This window comes from Schistocerca piceifrons, chromosome 4 (genome assembly GCF_021461385.2).
Source record: "Schistocerca piceifrons isolate TAMUIC-IGC-003096 chromosome 4, iqSchPice1.1, whole genome shotgun sequence".
Taxonomy (NCBI): domain Eukaryota; kingdom Metazoa; phylum Arthropoda; class Insecta; order Orthoptera; family Acrididae; genus Schistocerca; species Schistocerca piceifrons.
Window position 1 is genome coordinate 837,057,209 of NC_060141.1, and position 17,871 is coordinate 837,075,079.

The window sequence follows — 17,871 nt, forward strand, 5'->3', positions numbered from 1 at the left end:
ATTGTATCACAGACACAGTCCCTATGACTGAACAGAAGCCGACCACTGTGGCCGCACGGTTCTAGGCGCTTCAGTCTGGAACTGCGCGACAGCTACAGTCGCAGGTTCGAATCCTGCCTCGGGTGTGGGTGTGTGTGATGTCCTTAGATTAGTTAGGTTTAAGTAGTTCTACGTTCTAGGGGACTGATGATCTTAGCAGTTAAGTCCCATAGTGCTCAGAGCCATTTGAACCATTTTTGACTGAACAGAGATGTCACTAAACCTGCCCAAAGATGTAAACAACCATGCATGAGCAGCGCCTATTAGACGGAGGGAGTCCGACAGCCAATCAGTTCCAGTCATTCCACCAGGAAGGAAGCACACGGCTCGTGTTGTCTGTAGTTCAACCGTGCCTAGACGGTTAATACCACGGCTCGATCGCGTCGCATTTATACTTTGTGCCAGGAAGGGCTCTCAACAAGGGAAGTGTCCAGACGTCTCGGAGTGAGCCAAAGCGATGTTGTTCGGACACGGAGGAGACACAGAGAGAGAGGAACTGTCGATGACGTGCCTCGCTCAGGCCGCCCAAGGGCTGCTACTGCAATGGATGGCCGCTACCTACGGAACCCTGACAGCATCACCACTGTGTTGAATAATGCTTTTCGTGCAGTCACAGAACGTCGTGTTACGACTCTAACTGTGCACAATAGGCTGCATGATGCGCAACTTCACTCCCGACGTCCATGGCGAAGTCCGTCTTTGCAACCACGACACCATGCAGCGCGGTACAGGTGGGATCAACAACATGCCGAATGGACCGCTCAGGATTGCCATCACGTTCTCATCACCGATGAGTGCCGCATATGCCTTCAACCAGACAATCGTCGGAGACGTGTTTGGATGCAACCCCGTCAGGCTGAACGCCTTAGACACACTGTCCAGCGAGTGCAGCAAGGTGGGGGTTCCCTGCTATTTTGGGGTGGCGTTATGTGGGACACACGTACGCCGCTGGTGGTCATGGAAGGCGCCGTAACAGCTGAACAATACGTGAATGCCATCCTCCTGCCGATAGTGCAACCGCATCGGCAGCATATTGGCGAGGCATTCGTCTTCCTGGACGACAATTCGCGCCCCCATCGTGCACATCTCGTGAATGACTTTCTTCAGGATAACGACATCGCTCGACCAGAGTGGTCAACATGTTCTCCAGACATGAATATCGAACATGCCTGGGATAGACTGAAAAGGGCTGTTAATGGACGACGTGACCCACCAACCACACTGAGGGATCTACGGCGAATCGCCGTTAAGGAGTGGAACAATCTGGACCAACGGTGCCTTGATGAACTTGTGGACAGTATGCCACGACGAATACCGGCATGCATCAATGCAATAGGACGTGCTACTGGGTATTTGAGGTACCGGTGTGTACAGCAATGTAGACGACCACCTCTCCAAGGTCTCGCTGTATGGTGGTACAACACGCAATGTGTGTTCTTCATGAGCAGTAAAAAGGGCGGAAATGCTGTTCATGTTGATCTCTGTTCCAATTTTCTGTACAGGTCCAAAACTCTCGGTACTTAGGTGATGCAAAACTGTTTTTGATGCGTATATTTCGCCGTTGTCGGTGATGCAAAACTGTTTTTGATGCGTATATTTCGCCGTGTTCGGTGAAGCTTGGCATGTTTGTCAAGTTTAGATCGTGCTTAACGTGTGTGCGGAAAATTTGACAAGATGGCGGACGTTGGTTGTGTCGATGATACGCAGCGCATGTTTAGTGAAAATTGCTTTATTACGATTTATCACACTGTATTGTGAGTTTCCACAACTGTGGAATATACGATCGAGGACAAAAACAAAATAGCACTGACAATTATCAAAATGATAGAGGTATCACATCTTTCCCAGCCATATACTAGGTAGCAAGGGTTTATGAACAAAATCGATGTTCTTCCGCGTCAGAGGACAAAGTAGAAGAGAATAATTTTGCTCGTACAATACTTGGCGCTTTTTTTTCCTTTTTTTTCAGTGTGAGGACGAAGTTACTAACGGGTCACTGTCGTTTACGGCTTTTCGTGTGTGTGTATTTCTCTCTCATTTTTAACCATTCCCTGTACCAGGGTCTCGTTCTTTAAACATTGTTCCAGAGTCCTGTTACAAATACTGTATCTGCACTTTCAGCCATTCCCGCAAGTGCCAAAATGCAGAATACACAAAAAAGCGTCTGCTTCAAAAGTAAGGTTAAATTGACAAACTTTCTTGGCACGTGTATAGGCTTGTTTGACACGTGCGTGGCTAGATAAGAGCGAATGTGACGCACGGATTTCCTCTTTTACGGTGCGCGTAACGAGTTTTTGAGAGTTTTATTGCCCATTCGAAGAAAGCTGATTTCGTCATCGGGTTCTGATAATAATAGGCCCGTTTAGCTGATTTTGATGTGTAAATCTCTCATTTTAAGCCATTTCCTGGACCAGTGACCTCCTTCTTCTTTCTTTCTTCTTCTTCTTTTTCTTCAAACATAGCACCAACGTCAATACCAGGATGGCTTTGTCTGCATTTATCGCTATTCTCATTACTGTCAAAATGGCAGAATTTTATACGAGGGCTGTTCAAAAATTAAGGTGACTTTTCAAATTGCGCGGACAACGTACATCCGGTTATCGATCTTTTTGTTTTGTTATGTTGGTACACACGTCCCGAACATACGTTCACAGTTTCAAGTTTGTTTTTGACAGATAGAAAGGTTAGACGTGTTTTAGTGTGCTCGACTATTTCCGATTATTACAAAAAATGGAGCAAAGAATTTGTATAATCAATTTTTTTATGAAAAATGGAATCAAGTGGTCTAAAAAACTTCAGATGTTGACAGTGGCATACGGTGAGTCTGCTGTAAGTGAAAAAAAAGTTTACAAGTGGTACAAGCTTTTCCAAGATAGCCGAGATGCCACTGACGAACCTCGCTCTGGCCACCTCAGCACATCAACAACAGATGATAACGTCGAAGCTGTGAAGAAAATTGTTTTGGAAGATAGTCGAATTACCGTAAGACAAGCTGCTGAGGATGTTGGCATATCGGTCGGCTCGTGTCATGCAGTTGTTTTTTGGATATTTTGGGCATGAGACAAGTGTTAACGAAGTTTGTTTCGAAACTTCTCAATTTTGTTCAGAAAAACCGTCGTTTGAGCATCGTTCAGGAGCTCTTGACTTGCGATAATGATGATCCTGATTTGCTGAAATGGGTCATACCTGGTGACGAAACATGGGTTTACTGTTGTGACGTCGAAACCAAAGCCCAGTCGTCCCAATGGAAAAGCATCCCGGAGAGGCAAGGCCGAACAAAGCACGCCAAGTCCGATCAAATGACAAAGTTCTGCTGCTCACTGTTTTTTTTTTTTTCCAATCACTGTGGCGTAGTGCATTGTGAATTTTTGCCTCAAGGTCGCACGGTCAATGGGTATTACCTTGACGTCCGGAACTGACGAAAAACAATTCACCGCTTTTGCACCACGATAGTGCACCTGTTCATTCATCGTTGCTTCTGGGAGATTTTTTGGCCAAAAGCAACACGACAGTCATTCCTCAGCCACGATATTCACCGGATTTGGTTCCCTGCGACCTTTTTCCTGTTCCCAAAACTGAAGAGACCTATAAAAGGACGAAGATTTTCAACGATTGAGGAAATAAAAACTGCACTGCTGGAAGTACTCAAGGCTGTACCAAAAAGTTCTTATGAGAAGTGCTTCGAGGATTGGAAGAAGCGCTGCCACAAGTGTATTGCATCAAAGGGGATTACTCTGAAGGGGACAGCATGAATACTGATGAATAAATAAGTGTTTTTTCATGAAAAGTATAAAGTCGCCTTACTTTTTGAACACACCTCGTCTGTCGGTATTGCACTTTCAGGCACTGTAGCTCAACAAACCTAGAAAAACAGGACTATCTTGGATAGATCTATAACGCACTGTAGCACCGAAACCGCATATTTGCGTGATAAGCATGTATAAATACGAAATCCACCAAATACAGCACTACCTATCTGGTCTATGCGGGACTATAACTTCGGAAAATGTGAAAGTGAGATTGCGCTGTACGGTGTGCTTTTGTTCTACAGTCTGGGCAGAGGACACGTCATAGCTTCTTCCAATCAGAACATAGAATGAGAGTACATTACACGTTATATAATCAGCCAATCATATCATCTCATTCTCAACGCGCGTACACACAATCGACGAAAAAAATTGTTAAAACTGAAACACAAATAAAGTGGATAGTCCAGTGTACTGTACAAAACGTACAGTACCTAGCAAAATGCTGCTGTAACATACCTGTAATGTCGAGGAAACTGAAGGCGTCGGTTTCCCCAAAAAGGCAGTGAGTTGTAGTCGCGACTTGTGCTTGCAACATTCTTCAAAAGACTTCCTGTATCTTAATTCCGCTGGAAGGGTAAATTGTACCCGCTTCAACAAAAAAGTGATGTAATATTTATTTTTGGTTATGTACTCGACAGAACATACACTCAGCTAGGTAACCCTGGAAGTATTTGGTCTCTCTGTCGTTTTGTGGAATGGCACCTCTGGAGTCCCACTTCATTCTCTCCACGTTCTGTGTGTGGACGGAACGCTCTTACGTATCTGTAAGGTTCAGACTATGGTTCACTCTGACCTGCTGAAAACCTACAGTGCCGACTAGAGTGTTGTATTAACTGAAGCAGTCACTAACGATCGTCGTCCCAGAGAGAATCTTTCCTTTTATTATTCTGAACCACTCTTACTTCATCAGAAATTCAGTGGGCTCAAGGAAGCGTTTTTTAGCTCGGCCCTCCCTGAATTCCACCGACAGTTTCCTGAGATTTCACGGCCATTGGTGAGTCCTTTTTCGAAATTTCGCTGCGCCAAGTCACAACCAGACTGTTGTATTCCAACTGTACGTAGACCTCTGGCTACACGCTACAGATCAGTCTGTCACCAAAGCCAGATTTTTGCTGCCGATTCAAGCTGTGATCACATGCCCCGGCTTAACAATAGTACAGGAAATCGCGAGAAATTCGGAAACTACAGCCAAAAAGAGCTTAATCGCGCCCCTGCAAATCGCGACCTATTCGTAGAACAGCCAAGTACGTGTAACAACAAAAAATACAAAAGTCACAGCTTCACTGCCAGTAATGTAACCCAAGATCACTGAACCCTCCTAGAACTGACGGTTGCAGTTGGCACCAACGTGGTTCCCGTCAACACTTTTAGCAGTACGATCGTCAGTATACGGTGTAAAACAGGACATTTTGTATGTAACAAACCGATGGAGACCTTATAATTGTAATTAATTAGTGCGTAAACTATAAATTATGAGTTCCTTCGAATAAAATAAGAATAGTAAAATTTAAGATGGTTAGTAGTAATGTCCGTCGAGCAGTCTAAGGCGCTACAGTCATGGACTGTTCGGCTGGTCCCGGCGGAGGTCCGAGTCCTCCCTCGGGCATGGGTGTGTGTGTTTGTCCTTAGGATAATTTAGGTTAAGCAGTGTGTAAGCTTAGGGACTGATGACCTTAGCAGTTAAGCCCCATAAGATTTCACACACATTTGAACGTTTTAGTAATGTCAGTGTCATGTGTCCCACCCCCCCCCCCCCTCGTCACCGTCCCCCTTTAATGTTCTAGGATTAAGTTCTGTTATTATGTCCAAGCCGTGACACACCCTCGGGAATCGCGAAATCAAAATCATTATACAGGGTGCGTCAAAAAACTGTATACACACTTTGAAGCGTCATAGAAAATTTATTTCCCGGCCTACAATGTTAAATTTCTGAAAACTTAAAGTCCAATTGGAAAAATAAATGTACTTTTGCAAATGTGATTAATGTTCAAACTACTGGCCTTCAGCATCAATACATTTCTGAGTACGAGTCACCACTGACTCTGTACATTGTACCAAAGTGTCCAAAGAGATTTCTGCGCACACCGCCTGAATCTCATTCCAAAGTGTGTCCAGATTACTTGGTTTACGTTTGTACACCTCATCTTTTACTGTGTCCCGTAAGAAGGAATCCAGCGGCGTGAGGTGTGGAGAGCGTGCAGGAAACTGGATTGGTCCCCTGCGTCCTATCCACTGGCCTGGCACATCGTGATCCAGGTATGCTCGTACGTCCCTATGATAGTGCGGCGGGGCGCCATCTTGTTGGAAATAAAACTCATCATTACCGTATAATGCACGAATGGCAGGGAACATGGAGTCAGCAAGCATTGTTAGGTACGTTTCTCCAGTAACAGTACCTTCAAAGTGGAAAGGCCCAATGAGTCCCCTTGCAGACAAACCACACCACACATTTACACCAGGCAAATTCACAGCTTTTTCAGCTGTAATGTGACGATTATCTTCAGCCCAGTACACACAACTGTGGCTATTGACAGCTCCATTGAGTTTGTATTGGACTTCATCCGACCAAATTATGCTACCCATAAATCCCGGTTCACGTCTCACCATCTCCTGAACCCATCACAAAATTCTAACCTTCTATCTGGATCGTCGTCACTTAGCTGTTGCAGCAGCCTCGGAATGTACACACGAAACTTGCCTTTCTTCAGAATGCGTTGCACACTACCAGCACTTACATTACTCTCACGTGCCGCTTGCCTCGAAGATTTTTGAGGTGAACGCTGAAACAGTTGCGAGCCCGCAGTTGTGGGGAATCATCACTTGTAGCTGTACGAGGTCGCCCTGATCGACCTTTATGCACATCACACACTGTTCCACGAATTTCGAATTTCTCTCGTAGACGTGTAATTGTTAACCTTGGAGGTGGTTCTGTACCATAGTCACTTCTCCACTGTCTTCGAACCGCAGCTACATTCTCAAACTTCCAGTACCACTTAATTATCTGCTTCCGCGCTTCGAAGCTCAAACGCACGTCCGCCATGTTGCAGGTAGTTCCTTGCCACTGCTGCCACCTGTTGAAGAAACATAACATTACTTTCTCACATATATTAAACCTTGTAGAACGGGAAATAAATTCACTATAACAGTTCAAAGTGTGTATACATTTTGTTGACGCACCCTGTATATTCGGGATGGGAAAGATTTCTACATACAAGAGTAGCAATGTGATTGCTTCATTGGTGACCGTTTCACATGTCGTCTTATACATTTTTTTGACGCACCCTGTATATTCGGGATGAAAAAGATTTCTACATACAAGAGTAGCAATGTGATTGCTTCGTTGGTGACCGTTTAACATGTCTTCTTACGTCCCAGGCTAAACACATGACGGAAAAAAGCGGAACCAAAATTATATAAGAAGCTATAGCTCTAGTTATTTCTGTAGCTGCTGTATGTGTATTAATTTGTGTGTGCGGGCGAGACGAAACAGTCACTTTGCCATTGCCTGGTCGGTTCACGTCTTTTGTGCTCGCTGTAATTGGCCAACTGGATCACGTGTCCTGTGCTCAGATTGCGTCAACAAAGCCACATCGTCCAGGCAATCTAGACGCCACGCTTTGCGATGCTGTTGTGCCGTACTGATGGATTTACTTGCTCATCGCGCAAATGTGCGGTTTCAGCGCTGCAGCGCATTGAAGGCCAATCCGAGAGACGTCATTGTCTTTTCGGCGTGTTGTGCTACAATGCCTCAAAATCCGATACGGGCTTGCTTGGCAAATCCGTAGTCAGATAACGATTTTGTCAAACACATTTGATCGTTTGCGGGGGCCTTAGCCGCGACATTCTGGTCTTGCACTCGACTGAAAAAACCGACCGAAAGAAAAAATCGACGGGTAAAATATTCAAATGTGTGTGAAATCTTATGGGACTCAACTGCTAAGGTCATCAGTCCCCAAGCTTACACACTACTTAAGCTAAATTATCCTAAGGACAAACAAACACACACCCATGCCCGAGGGAGGACCCGAATCTCCGCCGGGACCAGCTGCACAGTCCATGACTGCAGCGCCTTCGACCGATCGGCTAATCCAGCGCGGCCGACTGGCAAAGTGGTGGTTAAAACCAGTAGATTGTCCCATCACGAATTCCATAATGTTTGAAGTGAAGTGCGGTGTCATACCTTACGTAAATGGTGCCTAGGGTGTTTTGTTTGTATGTTTCAATTCTAGTTGTTGTTTATAATATGTTGTCACCGATATTTCCTGGCAGATCTAAACTGTGGATCAAGTCGTGACTGCAACCTGGGACCTCCACTTTCTTCGAGCAGGTATTGTGCTTGCTGAGCTATCCGAGCGTGACTCGCGACTCGCGACTTGCCTTCACAGCTTCAGTTCCGGTAGTAGCTCTTTACCTGTGTACCTCGTGTTGTTCATTTCGTGTGGGTGGTGGCTCAGATTAGTACGTTTACTGTGGTAGAGTCACCAAAGTATCCCCAATAGCTGACAGCACTGTTGGCAGCTTTGAGTTGTAGAGTGCCAACAGGTGCAGGTGAGACAATAATCGACTACAGAGGTGTGGCGTCGTTGGCGGGGAGAGGTAGCCTATAGGGAACGCGTTAAGTGACTGCTAGAAGTACCGGGTGATCAAAAAGTCGGTATAAATTTGAAACTTAATAAACCACGGAATAATGTAGATAGAGAGGTAAAAATTGACACACATGCTTGGAATGACATGGGGTTTCATTAGAACAAAAAAAAACGAAGTTCACAAAATGTCCGACAGATGGCGCTGGACAGCGAAACGTCAGTGACTGCGCATGACAATCGTGTATAAAAGGAGCTGTAATGAGAGTCTGAGAATCTGATGCGCCAGCAGTCGCAGCATGTTGACGTTACCTGAAAAGGCACTTTTAGTGAAGCTGTATTATCAGAACGGGGAATGTGCTAGTTCAGCGTTACGATCCTATCGCCATAGGAAGGGGATTCGAACGGGCACCTGTTACCTGGCGATTTAGTGAAGCGGAGGGCATTTGCGGTGTGGGCGTTTCAAAAGATGCCGGAAGATGACGATTGGTTGAGTTACTAAAATGTAGACTTTCACGGCCGGAAATATCATGTCCAGTATAATTATTCGTTTAGAGGAGACGCAAGTACTAGCGGCCACAAGCGGGTATTACGAAAGGCTCTACAGGGAGGCAATCGAAATCGCTAAACACCCAAATAATTTCAACCGAAAGGAGGAGGGCGTGAAATTAAACGGTATATGGATGCCGGTGTTGAGGAAGATGTGTACCACCCGTCCACTACTGGGTGATGGCAACGGCGACGGACAGCGGCGAATTGCACTGACGTTTCCAAAACACGTGACGTCACGCCGCGGCGCGGGAGCGCGCGGACACGGAATTTAGCGGCAGTCAGTAGCGAGGCAGCGGGTGTGTTGGACCTTCCATCGAGCTATGGACCAAAAATGGTTCAGATGGCTCTGAGCACTGTGGGACTTAACATCTGTGGTCATCAGTCCCCTAGAACTTAGAACTACTTAAACCTAACTAACCTAAGGACATCACACACATCCAAGCCCGAGGCAGGATTCGAACCTGCGACCGTAGCGGTCACGGGGTTCCAGACTGAAGCGCCTAGAACCGCACGGCCACACCGGCCGGCCAGCTACGGACCCCCTTGAAGATGTCTCCCGCAGTCGCAGACGAAACGTTGGGAATCGACACAGAATTCAGCAACCGACCACGGCATAACATCCCGGATAATTATAATGGACATGATTGGTTGAGTAACGTGTTGTGGACCGACGAAGCTCATTTCACGCTCCGAGGGTCTGTCAATGCCCACAACTGCAGAATTTGGGCTACCGAAAATCCTAGAACTGTCGTGGAAACTCCATTGCACGACGAGAAAGTCACGGTATGGGTTGGATTTACCACATCTAACATTATCGGGCTTTTTTTCTTCGAGGATATGCGTGATTCTGGTTTTGAAACTGCTACCGTGACGGGTGAGAGGTACGCCGATATGTTACAGAATCGCATCATCCCCAGCCTGGCTGATAAACACCTGAAGAACGTACGATGTTTATACAGGATGGCGCTCCACCCCATATTGCTAGACGCGTGAAAGATCTCTTGCGCCCGTGGTTTGGTGGTGATCGTGTGCTCAGCCGCCACTTTCGTCATGCTTGGCCTCCCAGGTCCCCAGACCTCAGTCCGTGCGATTATTGGCTTTGGGGTTACCCGAAGTCGCAAGTGTGTCGTGATCGACCGACATCTCTAGGGATGCTGAAAGACAACATCCGACGCCAATGCCTCACCATAAATCCATACATGCTTTACAGTGCTGTTCACAACTTTATTGCCGGCCGAAGTGGCCGTGCGGTTAAAGGCGCTGCAGTCTGGAACCGCAAGACCGCTACGGTCGCAGGTTCAAATCCTGCCTCGGGCATGGATGTTTGTGATGTCCTTAGGTTAGTTAGGTTTAACTAGTTCTAAGTTCTAGGGGACTAATGACCTCAGCAGTTGAGTCCCATAGTGCTCAGAGCCATTTTTTGAACAACTTTATTCCTCGACTACAGCTATTGTTGAGGAATGATGGTGAACATATTGACCATTTCCTATAAAGAACATCATCTTTGCTTTGTCTTATTTTGTTATGCTAATTATTGCTATTCTGATCAGATGAAGCGCCATCTGTCGCAAATTTTTTAAACTTCTGTATTTTTTTGGTTCTAATAAAACCCCATGGCATTCCAAGCATGTGTGTCAATTTGTACCTCCCTATCTACATTATTCCGTGATTTATTCAGTTTCAAATTTATTATAGACTTTTTGATCACCCGGTAGATGCGCGGAGCAGCTGAGGCGAGCTCTTAGCAGCTGTAGAGCCAAAACATTATGACCACCTGCTTTGTCTGTCTGTGGAATGCAGTACATCACTGATTCTGCGTGCCAGGGTCCGACAGCTTATTGGTAGGTTTGTGGCTGTAGATGTTCATGCACAGGTCACGTGATTCGCACAAATAATGGGCTGCAGATTTGTGTGCGCGGTGGTGGTGCCTAATAGTGACAAAAACACGTAGGATTTCCATCACGCGAATTTGGTCAGCGAGTCATTAATGTGAGCTATAATGCTCCTCAAATTCCTGTTCCACGGTTCTGGCTCCGAGATGCGGACAACTATACTGCAGAAAGATAACACCGCCATTGGGGAAGACATCTAGCGTGAAGGGATGCAGGTGGTTTGCATTTGTCAGAGTGCCTTTGATTACTGCCACAGGTGCTGAGCAAATGCGGGAGAATGTCTCCCAGAGCATAACGCTGGTCGTACCAGCCCGCGTCCGTGGTGCACTGCACATTCTGAGCCGCCGTTCACCTCGATGGCGGCATTTGTGGACATGACCGTTGTTTACCAAAAATGTGATTCACCCGAAGAGCTGACACGTTTCATCGATCGTCAGTCGAACCCCGACGGTCCCGCGGCCACTGCACATGTGCACTACTGACCATTAAAATAGCTACACCACGAAGATGACGTGCTACAGACGCGAAATTTAACCGACAGGAAGAAGATGCTGTGATATGCAAATGATGAGCTTTGCAGAGCATTCACACAAGGTTGGCGCCGGTGGCGACACCTACAACGAGCTGGCATGAAGAAAGTTTCCAACCAATTTCTCATACACAAACAGCAGTTGACCGGCGTTGCCTGGTGAAACGTTGTTGTGATGCCTCGAGTAAGGAGGAGAAATGCGTACCATCACGTTTCCGACTTTGATAAAGGTCGGATTGTAGCCTATCGCGATTGTGGTTTATCGTATCACGACATTGCTGCTCGCATTGGTCGAGATCCGATCGCTGTTAGCAGAATAAGGAATCGGTGGGTTCAGGAGGGTAATACAGAACGCCGTGATAGATCCCAATGGCCTCGTATCACTAGCAGTCGAGATGACAGGCATCTTATCCACATGGCTGTAACGGATCGTGCAGCCACGTCTCGATCACTGAGTCAACAGTTGGGGAAGTTTGGAAGACAACAACCATCTGCACGAACAGTTCCACGACGTTTGCAGCAGGATGGACTATCAGCTCGGAGACCGTGGCTGGAGTTACCCTTGACGTTGCATCACAGACAGGAGCGCCTGCGATGGTGTACTCGACGACGAACCTGGGTGCACGAATGGCAAAACGTCATTTTTTCGGATGGATCCAGGTTCTGTTTACAGCATCATGATGGTCGCATCCGTGTTTGGCGACATTGCGGTGAACGCACATTGGAAGCGTGTATTCGTCATCGCCATACTGGCGTATCACCCGGCGTGATGGTATGGGGTGCCATTGGTTACACGTCTCGGTCACCTCTTGTTCGGATTGACGGCACTTTGAACAGTGGACGTTACATTTCAGATGTGTTACGACCCGTGGCTCTACCCTCCATTCGATCCCTGCGAAACCCTACATTTCAGCAGGATAATGCACGACCGCATGTAGCAGGTCCTGTACGGGCCTTTCTGGATACAGAAAATGTTCAACTGCTGCCCTGGCCAGCACATTCTCCAGATCTCTCACCAAGTGAAAACGTCTGGTCAATGGTGGCCGAGCAAGTGGCTCATCACAATATGCCAGTCACTACTCTTAATGAACTGAACTGTATCGTGTTGAAGCTGCATGGGCACCTGTACCTGTACACGCTGTTCAAGCTGTGTTTCACTCAATGCCCAGGCGTATCAAGGTCGTTATTACGGCCAAAAGTGGTTCTTCTGGGTATTGATTTCTCAGGATCTATGCACCGAAATTGCGTGAAAATGTAATCACATCTCAGTTCTAGTATAATATATTTGTCCAATGAATACCAGTTTATCATATGTATTTCTTCTTGGTGTAGCAATTTTAATGGCCAGTAGTGTAATTGATAATGTTGTCGGGTTAAAGTACGAACACATACGGATGGTCTGCTGCGTAACATCGTGATCGATAATGTACGATGAAACACTCGTGTGTGCACCGACATTGTGCTCGTTTGGCCGAGACGCCACAGCTCACCACCTATCCTGCCCACGTTCTCTGATGAGTAGTGGATGTCCAACCGTTTAGTGCCTAGTGCTAGTTTCACTGTCCTTCTACCTCTTTCTGTAGATGCTCGAGACAGTGGCGTGTAAACATTTGATCAGCTTATCCATTTTCGAGATACTCTTTCACAGGCACTGCGTAGTAGTAATCTACCCTTTATCAGAGTCACTTATCTGAATGGCTTTCCCCATTTGCAACCCGTATCTTCTCTACGTGTCTGCCCCACTTGTATACTTTTGTTACCACATCGTATGCCCACAATGCCACCAGGCAGCAACGGATGTCGCGGTGGTCAGTGGTCGTAATCGTTTGACTCGTAAGTGTTGTAGGAACAGTGGAGGTGACAATCCATTGGCAGCAATGATCTCATGGACGGGGTTGCCGTGACGAACTGTGCTGTAATGTAGCGGAGGTCTGGGTTATGTCGGAAGCCGATTGTTCGTCCGAGTTAGCGAACCTGTCGAATGTCTCGCCAGAAAATTCTGTTTCTGTTAAATAATATAATAATAATAATAATAATAATAATAATATCACATCACAGCCAAGGCAGATTAAGCGTGGAATATATCAAGCAAACGCATTAAGTCCTTTCTGGTTCTGCCTTGCTCTGAACCCACTATCCAACATGCTAAATAATACAAATTATGGATATAATATTACTAGAACATACCAACACAAAATCATACATTTGCTATACATGGATGATCTAAAACTACTGGCAGCAACAAATCAACAACTCAACCAGTTACTAAAGATAACAGAAGTATTCAGCAATGATATAAATATGGCTTTCGGAACAGATAAATGTAAGAAAAATAGCATAGTCAAGGGAAAACACACTAAACAAGAAGATTACTTATTGGATAATCACAGTGGCTGCATAGAAGTGATGGAAAAAACAGATGCCTATAAATATCTAAGATACAGGCAAAAAATAGGAATAGATAATACAAATATTAAAGAAGAACTAAAAGAAAAATATAGACAAAGACTAACAAAAATACTGAAAACAGAATTGACAGCAAGAAACAAGACAAAAGCTATAAATACTTATGCTATACCAATATCTACCTATTCATTTGCAGTAGTGAAATGGAGTAACACAGACCTAGAAGCACTCAATACACTTACACGATCACAATGCCACAAATATAGAATACATCACATACATTCAGCAACAGAAAGATTCACATTAAGCAGAACGAAAGGAGGAAGGGGATTTATCGACATAATAAACCTACATTATGGACAGGTAGACAATTTAAGAAAATTCTTTATAGAACGAGCAGAAACTAGCAACATACACAAAGCAATCAGTCATATAAATACATCAGCTACACCTTTGCAATTTCATAACCACTTCTACAATCCTTTAGATCACATAACATCAACAGATACAAAGAAAGTAAATTGGAAAAAGAAAACACTATATGGCAAGCACCTGTATCATCTAACACAGCCACACATCGATCAAGACGCATCCGACACTTGACTAAGAAAAGGCAATATATACAGTGAGATGGAAGGATTCATGATTGCAATACAGGGTCAAACGATAAACACCAGATATTACAGCAAGCATATATTAAAGATCCCAATACCACAACAGATAAATGCAGACTTTGCAAACAACAAATAGAAACAGTAGATCACATCACAAGTGGATGTACAGTACTAGCAAATATAGAATACGCCAGAAGACATGACAATGTAGCAAAAATAATACATCAACAACTTGCCATACAACATAAACTAATAAAACAACACGTTCCCACATACAAGTATGCACCACAAAATGTACTGGTGAATGATGAATACAAATTATACTGGAACAGAACCATTATAACAGATAAAACAACACCACATAACAAACCTGACATCATACTCACCAATAAAAAGAAGAAATTAACACAACTAATCGAAATATCCATACCCAATACAACAAATATACAGAAGAAAACAGGAGAAAAAATTGAAAATTAGATCCAACTGGCTGAGGAAGTCAAGGACATGTGGCATCAGGATAAAGTTGACATTATACCAATTATACATCAACTACAGGAGTCATACCACACAATATCCACCGGTACATCAACACAATACAGCTGCACCCAAACTTATATATAGAACTACAGAAATCTGTAATTATTGATGTTCAATTACCCGAACGTTCCTAAATGCAATGTAACATATACCGTACAGTTAAAAGGAAGTCACGCTTGATCGAGGTCCGTGTCACTTTCCATTTTTAACCAGATATAACATCTGAGAAAGGAAAGAAATAATAATAGCTTTATTCAACATCGAATGGTACACTGCACACGTACAAAGAAACAGTAATGATTAAAGTTATTTGTACAATACACAAGACACATTCTTCTGAATACGTCATTAATTTACAACAAAATTACAATAAGATGTTTACTGATTTCTATTCACATAATTTCGCGAAGCATTTGTTGTTCTTCATGTAAGTAAGTATGGTACTCTTCTAATGTGTAGAAAGGGTGTTTTACTAAAAGTTTCTTAAGCTGGTGTTTCAGTTTAACTGTAGGAAGAGCCATGACTGCACTAGGCAGTGCATTAGCCAATTTTATACCTGCGTACTGAGGCCCCTTTTCGTAAAGTGCTGTTCTGTGGGTGCCAATGTAAAAACTTTATTTCTAGTATTGTACTGGTCGAAATCTGAATAAGTGTTCGGGTGCAGTCTTTTCAGAAGCAATATGGCTTTTAGAATGTATGTGTTTACAACACTTAACACCTCAGTTTTTGGAAACAAGTTGCGACAAGATTTCCTATATTTTGCTCCACAGATTATTCTCACACCCCTTTTTTGAAGAATGAGTTTGGTTGTTGCCCCCCAAATTTCAATACTGTAGTTCAAGTGAGAGGAGAAAAGAGCACGGTATGCAGTCCATAGGACTACAGTGTCTCTACAGAACTTGTTAATAGTACTGATTGCAAATATATTTTTTGACAACTTAGTTGTTAGGGAGTCAATATGTGTGTCCCATTTCAGGTTGCTTTGGATTGTTACGCCAAGGAATTTTGCACTAGACTCTTTCTTTACCAATTCGTTGACAATGTATAATTTAATTTCATTATTCAAACTACTTTTGTTAAACTCCATCAAACATGTTTTACTGGTGCTTACATTTAAGTGACTTTCATTAAAAAACTGAACAATTTCTTTTGTCACATTATTACACTTGGCCTCTAGTTCATTACACAACTCCTTTTTACACACAATGGACGTGTCATCGGCATACAAAACAATTTTTGAATTTATAGTACAGTATTTAATATCATTTACATAGATAAAGAACAGAAGGGGGCCCAACACTGAGCCCTGGGGCACGCCATATTTTATGCAAGCGATCTCTGATTTGTAGACACCACTTTCCGTTTTAAGCAGAACAAACTGTTTTCTAATGCTCACATAACACTTTATTAGGTCATAAGCAGCGCCTCTAATGCCCATGTTCCGTAGCTTGTTTAATAGGATGTCAACATTCACACAATCAAAGGCTTTTTCTAGGTCTAGGTATGAAATTTGTAGTGACAGACTGACCAGTAGTGTAACCTGAGCCCTAAGTTAGATTGGAAGATGATAGTCTGATTGTGCGTTGGCAAAGCCAATGAATGTGATGGCTTTCTTTTTGTATAGGCTACTGTATTGTGCATTCCAGAGTTAAATTTATGTCGCTGGTGAAGACACTATTTTCTTACAGTGGCTATATTTTCAGATTTTCAGTACATCTACATCTACACCCATACTCCGCAAGCCACCTGACGGTGTGTGGCGGAGGGTACCTTGAGCACCTCTATCGGTTCTCCCTTCTATTCCAGTCCCGTATTCGCGGAAAGAAAGATTGTCGGTATGCCTCTGTGTGGGCTCTAATCTCTCTCATTTTCTCCTCATGGTCTCTTCGCGATATATACGTTGGGGGGGGAGCAATGTACTGCTTGACTCCTCGATGAAGGTATGTTCTCGAAACTTCAAAAACCCGTACCGAGCTACTGAGCGTCTCTCTTGCAGAGTCTTCCACTGGAGTTTATCCATCATCTCCGTAACGTTTCCGCAATCACTAAATGATCCTGTAACGAGGTGTGCTGCTTTCCGTTGGATCTTCTCTCTCTCTTCTATCAACCCTATCTGGTTCGGATCCCACAATGTTGAGCAATATTCAAGCAGTGGACAAACAAGTTTAGTGTAACCTACTTCCTTTGTTTTCGGACTGCATTTCCTTAGAATTCTTCATGTGAATGTCAGTCTGGCATCTGCTTTACCAACGATCAATTTTATATGATCATTCCATTTTAGATCACTGCTAATGCCTATTCCCAGAAAATTTATGGAATTAACTGCTTCCATTTGCCGACCTGCTATATTGTATCTAAATGATAAAGGATATTTCTTCCTATGTATTCGCAGCACATTACACTTGTCTACATTGAGATTCAGTTGCCATTCCCTGCACCATGTGTCAATTCATTGCAGATCCTCCTGCATTTCAGTACAATTTTTCATTGTTACAACCTCTCGATGTACCACAGCATCATCCGCAAAAAGCCTCGGTGAACTTCCGATGTTATCCACAAGGTCATTTATATATATTGTGAATAGCAACGGTGCTACGACACTCCATTGCGGCACACCTGAAATCACTTTTACTTCGGAAGACTTCTCTCCATTGAGAATGACATGCTGCGCTCTGCTATCTAGGAACTCTTCAATCCAATCAGACAATTGGTCTGATAGTCCATATGCCCTTACTTTGACTGTGGGGAACTGTATCGAACGCCTTGCGGAAGTCAAGAAACACGGCATCTACCTGTGAACCCGTGTCTATGGCCCTCTGAGTCTCGTGGAGAAAAGCGCGAGCTGGGTTTCACACAATCGTCTTTTTTGAAATGCGTGCTGATTCCTACAGAGTAGATTTCTAGTCT

The 17,871-nt window shown here is 44.2% G+C and overlaps 1 protein-coding gene across 4 annotated transcripts in view; it reads left to right on the plus strand.

Annotated features, from left to right (window-relative positions):
• Nucleotides 1-17,871, plus strand: part of LOC124795065 — a 104,210-nt gene that overhangs the window by 16,448 nt on the left and 69,891 nt on the right. The gene's annotated exons all lie outside the window — the stretch shown is intronic.